Genomic DNA, 13,273 nt, shown 5'->3' on the forward strand with positions numbered 1-13,273 from the left:
GAACAGCAAACTAAATGATGGCATTCCTACTCTTAAAGAATGTAACACATTCTTCTAAAGAGGCGGCATTTTCGTCAGTCAAATGATTTAAAAACTTGTATTCGTTACGTCCTCTTAAAAAATAAAATAAAGTAAAGGAACATAACAATGTACAAGAGTAGGCATGGATGTGTTTAAAACTTCAATATATTTTCATGCTTGACAAGCCAAACCCGTGGGAAAGACAGATTTTAAGCATATTATTGCCAAAACATTTTTTATATTCCTTTAGAAGTTTTTTTGTGCACTCTTTTCCCCTACAATGATTGTTCATGATTATTGATTCAAATCATCATTCATGTCATAGTGAATACATGAATGATTGAATCACGTCTGTGTGTGCGAATACATTCTGAAAAGAAGCAATACAGCATACAGATATGTGACTGACTATCATTGGCGGTGGAAGCCCCCCAAAAAATAGGGGGTTTACCTGAAATTTTGAGATGGTCACATGTAAAAAAAATTGACAAGCATCAACCTAAATTTTAGGGGGGACAAGAGACATTTGAAGGGGTATTCACCAGAATTTAGGGGGGACGCAGGAAACAAATTTGACAAGCAAAACAAAAAAAAATTATCAACAAAAAATTTAGGGGAGCCGCCCCCCCCCCCCCACCTAATTTTTTTTGGGGTATCTGTCCCCCATCCCCCCGCCTATGCTGACTATAACCGATTCACTTTTTCATTTTTCACAAACAGTTATCTTGGTTATAACACAACTCAGTGATATGCAAAGAGACAGTCGATGATGTCCCTAGCTCCCTCGCTATTTCTTTTGTTTTTATTGTTTGACTAATACAATATTTCAATATTTACAGTTTTTACGATAAGGACTAACTTTACTTAACCATAAAAAGTTAGAACAATGGTAAATCCACATTTTCACAAAGAAATAAAACTTTTTTCCACATAACAATGAGGAGAAATTTAGAATATTCATGTTTCATAAATCGTAATAGCATAGAAAAGAATTAGTGAGTGGATGACATCATAAGTCTCCTCATTTGCATTCCTACCGGGATGTGAATATAATACTATTTTGTGAAATTAAGAGAAACTTTAAAATATTATAGCTTTCTAATTTAAATCTGACTTTGATTAAATCTTGAGTGTTAATGCTTGTAGGATATTTCTCTTTTATTCAAATCAGTGTTAGGGGTGGGTTTGTCCTTTAAACATTACAACATGTACAAAGTACAACGTTAGTTTAAATAATAATAACGACTCTTCCTGAAAAACAGATAAGGATGATAGTAAAACATTTGATATTTCCTATGTGACGTCACAAAAAGACAAATAACAATGGTTGTAATAGTACCATGTGTTATTTTATATTTTGATTTGAATGGTTTTAGCCTAAATAAAGCCCAAGCACGATGGTGATAACAGAATTCAATTCTAACAATGGTTATATCAAATCATGTGACTCGTATAGTGCATTCAATGGTCCCACAAATCTAATCTAACTAGATTGATGACGAAATTAATGTTGATGATGATAATAACAATGATAGATAATAATGTTTTGCTAATGAAATTTCATTGGGAAATTGAGCAAAATTAATCTCCACCCCACCCCCACCCCTTTCTCTCCATCCCCTCCCCCTCTCTCCCTCTATTCGGTTTTGCCCCACCCCCCCTGTGGAAAATCCCACGTACGCCACTGGGAGGAGACAAAACAATACTGCCATCCTGGCCATCCTTTCTGCGAGAAGTTAATGTATTACGGGTTCCTTTAATCACTATTATTTAGGGCCAATATTGATATTATATAATGCTCACTAAGGGTCGCTATTCATAATGAACAAAAATGCCCCAAATATGATGGCAGAAACAATGATGGGCCCATTCAAAGTATCATTGTGTAACCAGGCTAGTGAATAGCGCGTCCCTCGTCCGACATTATGAACAGCAGACCTTATTATAATTATGAATAATGGTCCATATATTGATTTTTTAATAGCAACCCACGACTAATGGACATTTTGGTATATGAACGTTATGACTATGGGTCTGTAGTAATTGGTCAACTATATCGTGATGTTGACCAATTTAATTTTCACCCATTTCATCTTTAATCTTAATTGTCAAATCAGGAATATGATGGGGAGGGGGCGTTTAGTAAAAATGATATTCCATGGTGTCATTAGAACAAAAATTCTGAAACTACGTCTTGAAAAATTTATGTCCACTAAATCCCCTGGATCCGCGAGGGGGGGAGGGTTAGTGGACATAATTTTTCAAAGACGTTGTTTCAGACAACTTTTTGTTCTAATGACACCATGGAATATCATTATACTAAACGCCCCAAGCCCTGAGAATACAGGGGGTGCTGGATTGAATTGACAAGCGAAAAAAAAAAAGAACAAGTTTCAAAATGTAAAATGGAGAAGGTCACGAGAACTTGACAAACAAAAGGGGGGGGGGCTACAAAATATGATTTCGCTTACATTTCTCTTATTCAGCATACCATCCAGATTTCCAGGGGTTCTGCCTATACAGTGAATAACACACGCAGAACCCTGTTTTCTATCTTCCTTTTATTTATTGCACCATGAGCATCTTTTTATGATGGATACCGGCGCATTACAAATGTTCATATCAAAAAAGGCCATGTCCAGGACGTCAGTTTGACTCTTCTACTAGCTACAATATTAATGTGGAAAAAAAAATGCCCGTTTTGTGTTAAATCCTGGACAGCTACCCCCCCCCCCCCATCCGTGTTGAAATCCTGACAGTAGTGTGATGATGAAAGGAAATGTTGCTTCCTTTGTTTTTAACAGAAATATGGCGCAATATAAATACTGTGGATCAACATCCCCTTATGCTCACGTGACTTTATCTAAATGAATAATAATGAACAAGGGGACTCTCTGCATACTAATAAAGGGGGTGGGGCATAAGAGGTCACCGCCTCTATTTTCAAGAAGTGAATAAAAACAAAGGAATCAGAAACTTGTCAAGTGGTGGAAGAAAGAAGGGTATAACCAATAACAGGCAAGAGGAAAATAGAGAGACAGTAATTGTTGTTGTAAGGCTCTGTCTCTTGTCAAAACAAATTATTGCATTATTTGTTTTGTATTTGTTTTCCAATCATCCCTACGTCGACATATCAACACGACAAGTGAGAGTATAACTCTTCTGTTTGGAGAGAAAAGATCATAAATCTCCGCAGAGTTTCTTTTTTTTTCTTTCACAATATCTTTTCTCCCGATATGAACTTCGAACGTCTAAGATTTCAGGATAATATGTTGAACAATAAGGGGACGGTCGGTTTCAGTTCTTCCACGAAAATGAACTATTTTTGAGAAAGAAATCTATATAATGCAATTCAATATCAAGACAAAAACAATGATAAATCAAGTTTCGAAACGGCCACCCGGTGAGGCTCCTGATTCTATAACAGAATTGAAATTCTATACATTTATTTCATTATTAAATAATACATCATAAAACAATACTGCTTTTACGCAATAGGAAATGTTTACCCGTTACTAAATTAAACGGGTTCTTCCCGCTTAAATTGAAAGAAAAACCAAATATGGTATTAATTTCCCAAGAGTGTTGTCACAGTTGCAACATATTCATGATATTCATTCTAGAATAAGTTATATTATACAAAATGTAACCCTTAAATAACAAAGATTTTTAACAGACGAGTAAAGGACGGCGGTGTGGTTGTATCGTTCTGCACGTATTTATTTCAAATCCTTCGAATGCAATCACATAACACTATCCAATATTTATTTTTAATCATAAAAAAATTATCGTACAACTATCATACGATTTATACGACAAATATGACAATGGTAATGCATAAATTAGGTTAGGTTTTACGATAAGTATTGAACACCACATTTGAAGTGAGCACCCAAACTTTGAGTTGGTTTGGTGAACGCATCATTCACCCTGATATTTTTATGTAATAATCAGGACATGGGGATAGTACAAGAGGAAACAAAATATATTATATGAAGAAAGCAGCGATTTGGTTGTGCGATTAAAATCAATACCACGTACGGTGTCCTCGGTGGGAAAGGAGAGCAATAAAAATGAAAAGTATGGGACCATGCTTAGAAAAGGGTATTTCATCATGTTTACCATGTTATCATGTTCATAACTAATTCAATCTACAGTATTTCCTGTTATTATTATCCTTATTGTTAATGCACCCTGGAATCTTCTGCATGTTCTGAGCGATTTGTTATTCTTGGAACATTGTTACATAAATCAATATATTTATGTACATATTTATTGTAGCAATTCAAGAAAAAAATACTTTTAAATTGCTTTGTTTGTGTACACGTTCCTAATAATGAATAAATTGAACTCCAAGAAATATCACCAATGTATTAGCTTCACTGGACCCATGCAGTATCTGAAATAGTCTCCCTGTCAATATCCGTTTTTATTCTTCATTAAAAGTATTCAAAAATAAGCTTAAAAAATATATTACTTTCCTCAATAATATCCCCTTTATATTTTTTGTGAGCACTCGGAGAGCAGGATTTCCTTCTTTTTTGTAAACCGTTTGAGCATGTTAATGAAAAAACGTATGTTATGCGTCCATTAGATAAATGTGCCAAATCCTAGTTTGGGGGAATATTCCATGAAAAGATTTGTCAGATTTCATATGACATCACATTAGACAATTACCAAAGTAACTTGCCCATCTTCGCCAATCATAATCAAGCAAAGTTGTTAACTTGTCAAGGGGCAGCGGAAACGGGTGGGGGGGGGGGCTCGATGGGCTTCTGCCCCTCCCCCACTTTTTCAAAAACCTCGTACAAAAACGTAAAAGTGGCCATATGGGGGGGTGTTTCACAAAGATTTAAGTATGACTTGCACTTAAATAACGAGTTGTGTATGGTACGGAAGGCTTGACTGCATTGGTCAGATTGTATCAAGAGGACACGCACTGAACTGCTATCATCAAAACGATCGCACGTTGCATATCATGTACTCGTCGGCATAATTAAATCTTTGTGAAACACCCCCCTGATTGTGTTTCTTACATGGTCAGCCCCACCACTTTTAAAACCGTTCAATGGCCCCTGTATCAGACGACTATGTTGACAAAACGCTCCTATAGGATGAAAACCTCGCACCTTTCATGTCTGAAGATCATATCGGTATCGTACTTTATTTCAATTTTAAGAAGTCTTCTCTTTCTCTTGAGGTGGCTCATCATTTCCACCAAGCCTTAGTATGATAAAATCAGTGAACCAGGTCGGAGCGTAGGAGAGAGGGTTAAAAATAACTTTCATATCAAGTCCACATGAGTACCTTGTTCTTGGCCAGCGGGCAAGTAAACCATGCATCATGGCGTTAGTTACAATGGTCAAGTTCGGTGAAGAGACGAAGTTCATGAAGTTAATGTAGGCATTCGATACTGAAAGGAGGATAAAGATGAATCATTATTTAGGGTAAAGAATCACCACCAGCACCACAGCAATGATAATATCTATAAACGATCGCAATTGTTGTAAATAATTATTGTCAGAATTATCATTCAGTCATAATTTATGTCGGCATCTAATCCAGTTACTATTTCATCATCATCATCACCACCACCACCATCATCATGACCATCATCATCATCTTCATTATCATCATCATCGCCACCACCACCACCACCATCATCATCACCACCACCACCATCATCATGACCATTATCATCATCACCACCACCACCACCACCATCATCATCATGACCATCATCATCATCTTCATTATCATCATCATCACCACCACCACCACCACCATCATCATGACCATCATCATCATCTTCATTATCATCATCATCACCACTACCACCACCATCACCATCATCATCATCATCATCATCATCATCATCATTATCATCACCATTACCACCACCACCACCATCATCATGACCTTTCTCAATGTCCAATCTGGGGCCCGTAACACAAAGCTAAGTAACCGTCGTAGAATATTTACGATTGATTGCATTGGCTATATACAATACTGTACATACAATACTATATACAATACCGTGAAAATACTGTGAATATACAATATTGTGTACGATCAATCGCTATTCTTTGTGTAACGGACCCTCGGACTATCATGATAACACTACTAAGTCACATTAACAAACTCAACTCTAAACTAATACGTCATTGGTTCAGTGTGACTGTGTCCCTATCGGTAATACTTACGCTTCTCAGGTGTGTCAGATTCATATTCCGTTTGTTTTTCCTTTGATAATCGATCCCAACTCTTTTTAATCTCTGATTGAGTCTTGTCAGGATTGGTCAGCTGTGTTCGGAAAAATCCAGGCTCGAGAATACTAACTTTGATCCCATAGTTAAACTTCTGACTCTCTCTCCTAACAGTTGGAAAACGAATAAAGAAGTTTCAGATCATATTAAAATGATATAGTTTGATGTGATAACCTAGATTGGACTGCAGATAATCAAAGTGTAAAATCATATATTTGACGTTTAGTTTCAGGCGTATCTCGACTTGCTGCTTTCTTGGTTTTTGTGCATTCTTCCTTGTAAATATTGGATTTACATACATTGTTATACTACTATATTATTGATTTATTTAGTTTAGTTTTCATGAAATTGGATGTAACATGTGTAATGTCAATCGGAAGAAAATAAATGTTTACTTGGTTTGATTTGATAATGGATATACTTTTACGTATTGTACATGTACAGAGATATATATAAACTAAGTTTTATGTGAAAATGATTATGTTTTCACAATTGTAACATCGCTAGTATTTTTTTTTCTTCTGTATAATTTTCGTCCACAAAAAATTGGCAAAAAACCATCTCAATCTCATATTTCTTTTATGAAGCTCATCTTGACTTTAGAAGACCAATGATTATCAATCTGAAGTTGCTTGATTATTAAACGACTTGTTCTGAATCATGTCTACCTGGAATATCATCAGGATACTTGTACGAAGCAGATAGTTTCAGTATACTGTGAAAAAGCTTGAGTATAAACAATCATCCAAAATTGGTTTAAAAATTAAGGTACATGTATGTTTGTCCGGGAAATATTCAGGGACCTATCCGCGGAGGATTATTCTATTGTTACTGGGGGTGCTGAGCATTGTCACATCACCCACAGTAACAATAGATAATCCTCCATTGATAGGTCCATGAATATTGTAAATTATATATAAATTTTGCACATTCTTTAAATACTCATTTTCACCCATCAAAAATTCTCTTTTCTGTGATACTTCAACCGACAAACATGCATGCTCGACTTTCGTTACTTTCGTTTCGTTACTCACTCTACATTGGTAGAGTTACCTGAGTGTATCCGAGAAAGCTTGTACACCATACTTGGACTCCGCGTATCCTCCTGCCCCTAAAGCCACCCGAGAGAGGGCGCTAGCAATGTTTACTACACGACCTCGAGCTTTCTTGAGAAGAGGCAAGAAAATCAATGTGACGTCGATAACGCCGAGAAGATTGACGTCGATGACGCGTTTATAGTCGTCTTTAGTGCACCAATCAATGAGCCGGGTAAATTAGCAATACCAGCGTTGTTTACAAGACCCCAGAGACCTAAAAAGTTCAAACATTTCGTAAAAATAAATAGCTTTTAAAACTACACAAGTAATTTAGATCCTTTCAAAGATACTTATCAAAAGAGTCTTCCTTGTTTTCAGGTGTTTAGCCCCCCCCCCCTCCGGGACTTTGCGCTCAGGGAAAGTGATCTTTGTCCCCTTACCATAGCAATCTGTCATATGTTTCTTAGATTTGATTAGGCCTCCAAAATCATAGCCTATAATTTAGGCGGATGCTACAGTTATTGTCTTTTCTGTTATTCTGAACGTAAGCGACACGTCTGATCTGTCGAAGACTACGCATTGTGGCTGCTTGGCTGCGCAATGCGTAGTCGTTGCCAAATCAGACGTATCGCTTAACAGCAAAGACAATAACTGCAGCTTCCGCCTGGATTATAGGCTACCAAGGTCAATAAAATCAGGAAAGGTAATATCTCGTAAACCAATTAAGCATTATGTTATAGCTTCATAGGGGACACCCGTTTCCATTGCATTGTGCATTTACTTGTTATTTGATTTGTTTTGTTATGGGAGGTTGGGATGTCAGTATGCCCTTCCTTAATTATAGATCTTGTTCGAATTTGATATGTCAAAATCACAATTATTAGCTGTTGATCTAGTAAGCCTGGAGTTCACATATTATTTTTTTAAATAAATAATTGAATTACCATTTTTTTAATATAATAAATAGATAAATAATAATCACCTTTATCTTTGGGTAATTTACTTTTGATGAAGTCGTAAGCGGCTAGGACACTGTCATGGTCAGTGACATCGAGTCTGAATGTAATAACCCTATCCGATGTTTTCGATTCTACCTCTTTTTGACCCTTTAACGTCAAACATGCAGCGAATACATGAACTCCTCGTTTATCAAGCTGACGTGTCACGATGCTACCGAATCCACTATCACATCCAGTCACTAGCACGTATCTAAATTTAAAAAAAGTAATATCATGATTATATATCGATTATCTGTGATGCCTTCTTTTTGTTACTTTTCAAAGGATTTTCCAGTTTCAAAAAATAGATAGCTATTCTAACTCTAACCCTTTGCATTGTGGAATAGCCAATTTGCGAGGTAAATCTGTTTCTGTTTATAGAAGGCATACATATTGTCTATGTTTATTCTATAAGATTCTTTATATATTAATTACATAACAAACTACTTAAAATCCCCTTTATCAAATATTCGTCTTTCGAATTGCACTCGCATTGATAGTTAAAAATATATTAACTCATAAATTCTATTCATGATTACTCTAAGTGCTTAAAATGTCCAGTTTTCAGGCCTCAAACGTCAACAAATTTCACTCACTCATATTATAAATATGATAATCATCATGAATTCCTAATAACTAAATTGTCCCTTTTCAGAAAGGAATATCGACAAGTTTCTTATTTCGCTTAGAAAGAGAAATAGGAAGATAGACATCATTTTCATATGACAAAAATGTGCTTAGGCCTAGAATGTCCAGGTCCTAGGTCAAAATAATAATAAAAATATCAGCTCGCGATTCGCACTCGGAAAAATTTATTAAGTGCTATCCACATGCACTTCACAATTTCCTTACACAGTGCTTTAGATAGTGCTTAAATTATCCTTTTCATGCCGAAATATCAAATATTTTCCGTTTTTTTGCTAGCTTGCTTTTCGCTCGCTCGCAACTTCTCAATCTTACGCGATATGCCGTATCGAGCCCCCTCAAATTTCTGGCTCATTACGCCACTGAGACAACCCCTTCAAAGAAACAAACAAAAATCAACTTTGAGCGGCCGATAGGGGAAAGTATGGGTGAAAAAAATTCGCCCCCCCCCCCCTATTGGCGGGAGCTGGATCCGATTATAAAATCGTAAGTGATCACTTGTTTTATATTTCCTGATACAGGGTGCTACATAAGCTCTTGTCCGATTGCCCGGGGCAAGTAAAAGTTAGAGTCAAGCAAGTGTTTTGAAGTAAAGACCAAAACTACTTGCCAAAATTGGGCAAGGAAAATTCACACAGAAAAACGCAAAATTCTCACAGTAGACTGACCAAAATTAGGGTCGATATGATCTTGACCCTAATTTTGGTCATGGCAGGCAAGATAAAAATCACTTTGGAAAAAGAAATGCAATAACAAGATAGATCAGTTCATGTCGAAAGAGAGAAAAAGGTCAATGGTTTATAAAACTGCAAAACTTTCTTTTGAAGAGGTATAAAAAAAATTCTAGGATTTTTTTCGGGCAAGTCAAATAGATTTTGGGGCAAGTATATTCAAACTATTTAAAAATTTACTTGTCTGACCGGGCAAGCGCTTCTAAAAAGTTATGCTGAAGGCTGATATTAAAGTCTACTTGTTGATGGGGCAGTAGTTGCCAGAGAAAACAAATTAATTGATATCTTGTGAATACCAGCGATCTAGCATGCGCCCCCCTCCCTCTCTCTCTCTCTCATTCACTCGGTAATGTATTAAAAAGTATAAACACTTACTTGTCAGTAACGTTTGGTATCAACGAAGAACGGAGAAGACTTTCAAGAAACGAGAAAACGATCCAGAAAACGAATATTGCAGCCAATGTAATCACGACCCACTGCCATTGGACCTCCATTTTGGTAGTCGAAAGATTTCTGTTCAAGATCGGTGAACTTGGAGAGATAAAGTAAGAAATATGGTGATGACTTAAATAAAATAATTATCAATGGTGTATTATACTATTATTCATATATTTATTCATGTTTTATTTGAAATAATCCACAAAAATAGTGGAGGATAGTCCTGTTTAGTTGAAAAAAAAAATGTTTCACAACGGAACCCTCCACGAATAACAAAAATAACACGTGGTGGTATTCTTGGTGCATTATACAGTGCGTATCAAAAAAGTTTACGCTTTGAAAAGGCCCTGGGAATTAAAAAATATACAACATGTGGGTATGTTTTTTCACATATAATCTTGGGTTTAATGAAAGTAAAAGTTTTGACAGAATGTAACACTTTAGTGAGCACTGTCCATTTTTGTAAAGCTCGCAGAAATCTGCGCAAAAATGCTCGTTTTCACGCTGTGTCAAGGGCGAAATCAAACTTACCCTGCGAAATATTTCTTATACATTTCCCATGCACTTTTAGTCAATTGAAATAAACCGTATACATTCCAGCATTTTGTAACAATTTTGCCACCCAAATTGAAATTTCAACACTTACTTAGCACAACCTTTACCCTTTTGTGTGCCAGCTGGATCTGAGGACACAACTGAATCTGAACAAAAGTTTATATGGAAAATCTCCAGCATTTTTCACTAAGTTTGTGTCATTAAAGTGGGTTTACATTTAATTTTTGATTTGATACTTGTTTCCTCCACACTTTTCCCAAGCTTGACAATGATAAATGAAATTAAAATGAAGCCTTAGGCATTTCCTGTAAATCACAGCTCAGTGTAAAGCAAATATCGTCAAGATGGCCTCGGTGTGTGGGGGAGTGGGGTGGGGCGCAATGCTCTCTTCGAAGTGTTTTGGGCAAGTAAACAAGTTTTAAAAAATGTAAAGATATCACCAAATCAATTTACTAGCTAAATTCCACTGTTCTTCATGATTAAGGTCTACTTTTTATTCGCATAACTATTTTCAAGTTCTGCGCAAATCATTTTTCACTAACTTTTCAAAAGTAAGTGGTGCTCACTCAAGCGGAAATATTTTTCGACAGTTACATCGTCATTTGCTTAAATGGATCTGTACCAATGATAAAATGTGAACAAATCTTTAGGATATTACAATTATATAATTTTACAGGATTTTATATGCGAAAAAATTACCCACATGTTGTATATTTGTTAATTCCCATGGCTTTTTCAAAGTGTAAACTTTTTTTTGATACGCACTGTATATATATATATATATATATATATATATATAAAAGAATAAAAAAGAAGGTATATATATATATATATATATAAAAGAAGGTATATATATATATATATATATATATATACATTAGAAGTGACTATTACGACTACCCCTTGAAAGAAAGAAATCAAAAAAATAACTTCGAGCGGCCGATCGGGGAAAATATGGCTGAAAACAAAAATCTGCCCCCCCCCCTATTGGCGAAGTCTGGACCCGCCCCTGTAACATAACATAAATCAAAACTGAAAACATAAAAAAATATATGAACATAAAACATCATTAAGTGCGGATGCACGTGGTATACCCCCCCCCCCCCCCACCGGGCCAGATTGTAAAGTGAGAGCATGTTGATGAAAGTTCTGCAAAGATTTTTGAAGTTATTTAGGGACTTAGAGTTTTGTACCGACAATGGTAATTTATTGAAAATAGAAATTGCAGTGAATGAGAATGATGTTTTAAATTCAGATTTAGGTATGGTATATATTTGGAGGCGATTTTGGGCGGAATGCCCGGAATGTCTAGTATTATAAACAATAATATTGGTCGGATAACAGATAATGGTTACAAGTATTATGGTGCAGAATCATTCAAACTTTGTATACATTGTTGGTATTTAATCCTCTGTTCAACGGATTGCCAGTATAGTGTAGTTAACAAAGAACATTTGAGTAATCTGTATTCAAAACCAAGCGAGCATATCTATTCTGCAATTTCTGTAATCGGATTATATTACTTTCCGAACAATTCCCCTTGCTTCTGAACTTCTTCAGGGTAGACCTGTGTCCTTATATCGAGTTCCAATCAGCAAGATTTTTTCTGACCAGTTTTGGTTACATATTTATGTTACCGAAATCTATAATTATTAAATTATGTTGCAATTTTTTATGGCACATTAAGTAAATTGCATATTTTGGTAAATGGTCCAGTAATACAACCCCACGCCTTGCGATCTCAGGTGTGAGAGGATTGGTGTTCTTATTTGGATTCGAAATCGTTTAACTCATGCACATATACAGTAGCCATGATATATTATCCAGAGTCCAGTCTACAACAATGTTTAGCACATTCAGCATGCGATATGTTAAGGTACTCACTACGATTGATATTCAAATGAAACCATTCATACGAACCTCCCTTGTTGAATGCAGCTAACTAACTTCTATTGGAAAGGAATCTCAAATACATAGCAGTCATGTGCACATTTAAATTTTCCGTGTATTTACCGGTCTTACTAGACGCCAAACGGTACCTCACCTCAACCTGTATTGAAAGGCTTTTTGTTAAATATTAACCAGCTCCCCTCAGTGGACTTTGACACGATTGTGAGGCTAATCGATATCATGTCTGCTATTTACCTTCTCAAGTTATATTGAATACACGATCTCATTATGGAGGGAGGGGGGGGGTGTTACACCCACGCCCACAAATATAATGACACACACAAGTGTGATAACACTTTACCCACAAATGTAAGGTGGAGCGTTGTGGCCCAGTGGATAAGTCTTCTGACAGAGGGTCGTGGGTTCGAATCCCAGCCATGGCGTAATTTCCTTCAGCAAGAAATTTATCCACACCGTGCTGCACTCGACCCAGGTGAGGTGAATGGGTACCTGGCGGAATTAATTCATTGAATGCATGAGCGCTGAAAGTCAGCTCGAGCTAAATAATAATAATAATCAGCTCAGGGCAATAATAATAATAATAACAACGCGCCTCGGAATAGAATATTTCTAGATATATGGTGCTCTTTAAATGCAAATTATTATTATTATTATTAAAACACCCAAAAATG

At 36.1% G+C, this 13,273-nt stretch overlaps 1 pseudogene; it reads right to left on the minus strand.

Annotated features, from left to right (window-relative positions):
• Nucleotides 1–3,723: 3,723 nt before the first annotated feature.
• LOC121426656 lies at nt 3,724–12,754 on the minus strand (annotated as a pseudogene).
• Nucleotides 12,755–13,273: the final 519 nt, after the last annotated feature.

The sequence above is a fragment of the Lytechinus variegatus genome, chromosome 13, assembly GCF_018143015.1.
Source record: "Lytechinus variegatus isolate NC3 chromosome 13, Lvar_3.0, whole genome shotgun sequence".
Taxonomy (NCBI): domain Eukaryota; kingdom Metazoa; phylum Echinodermata; class Echinoidea; order Temnopleuroida; family Toxopneustidae; genus Lytechinus; species Lytechinus variegatus.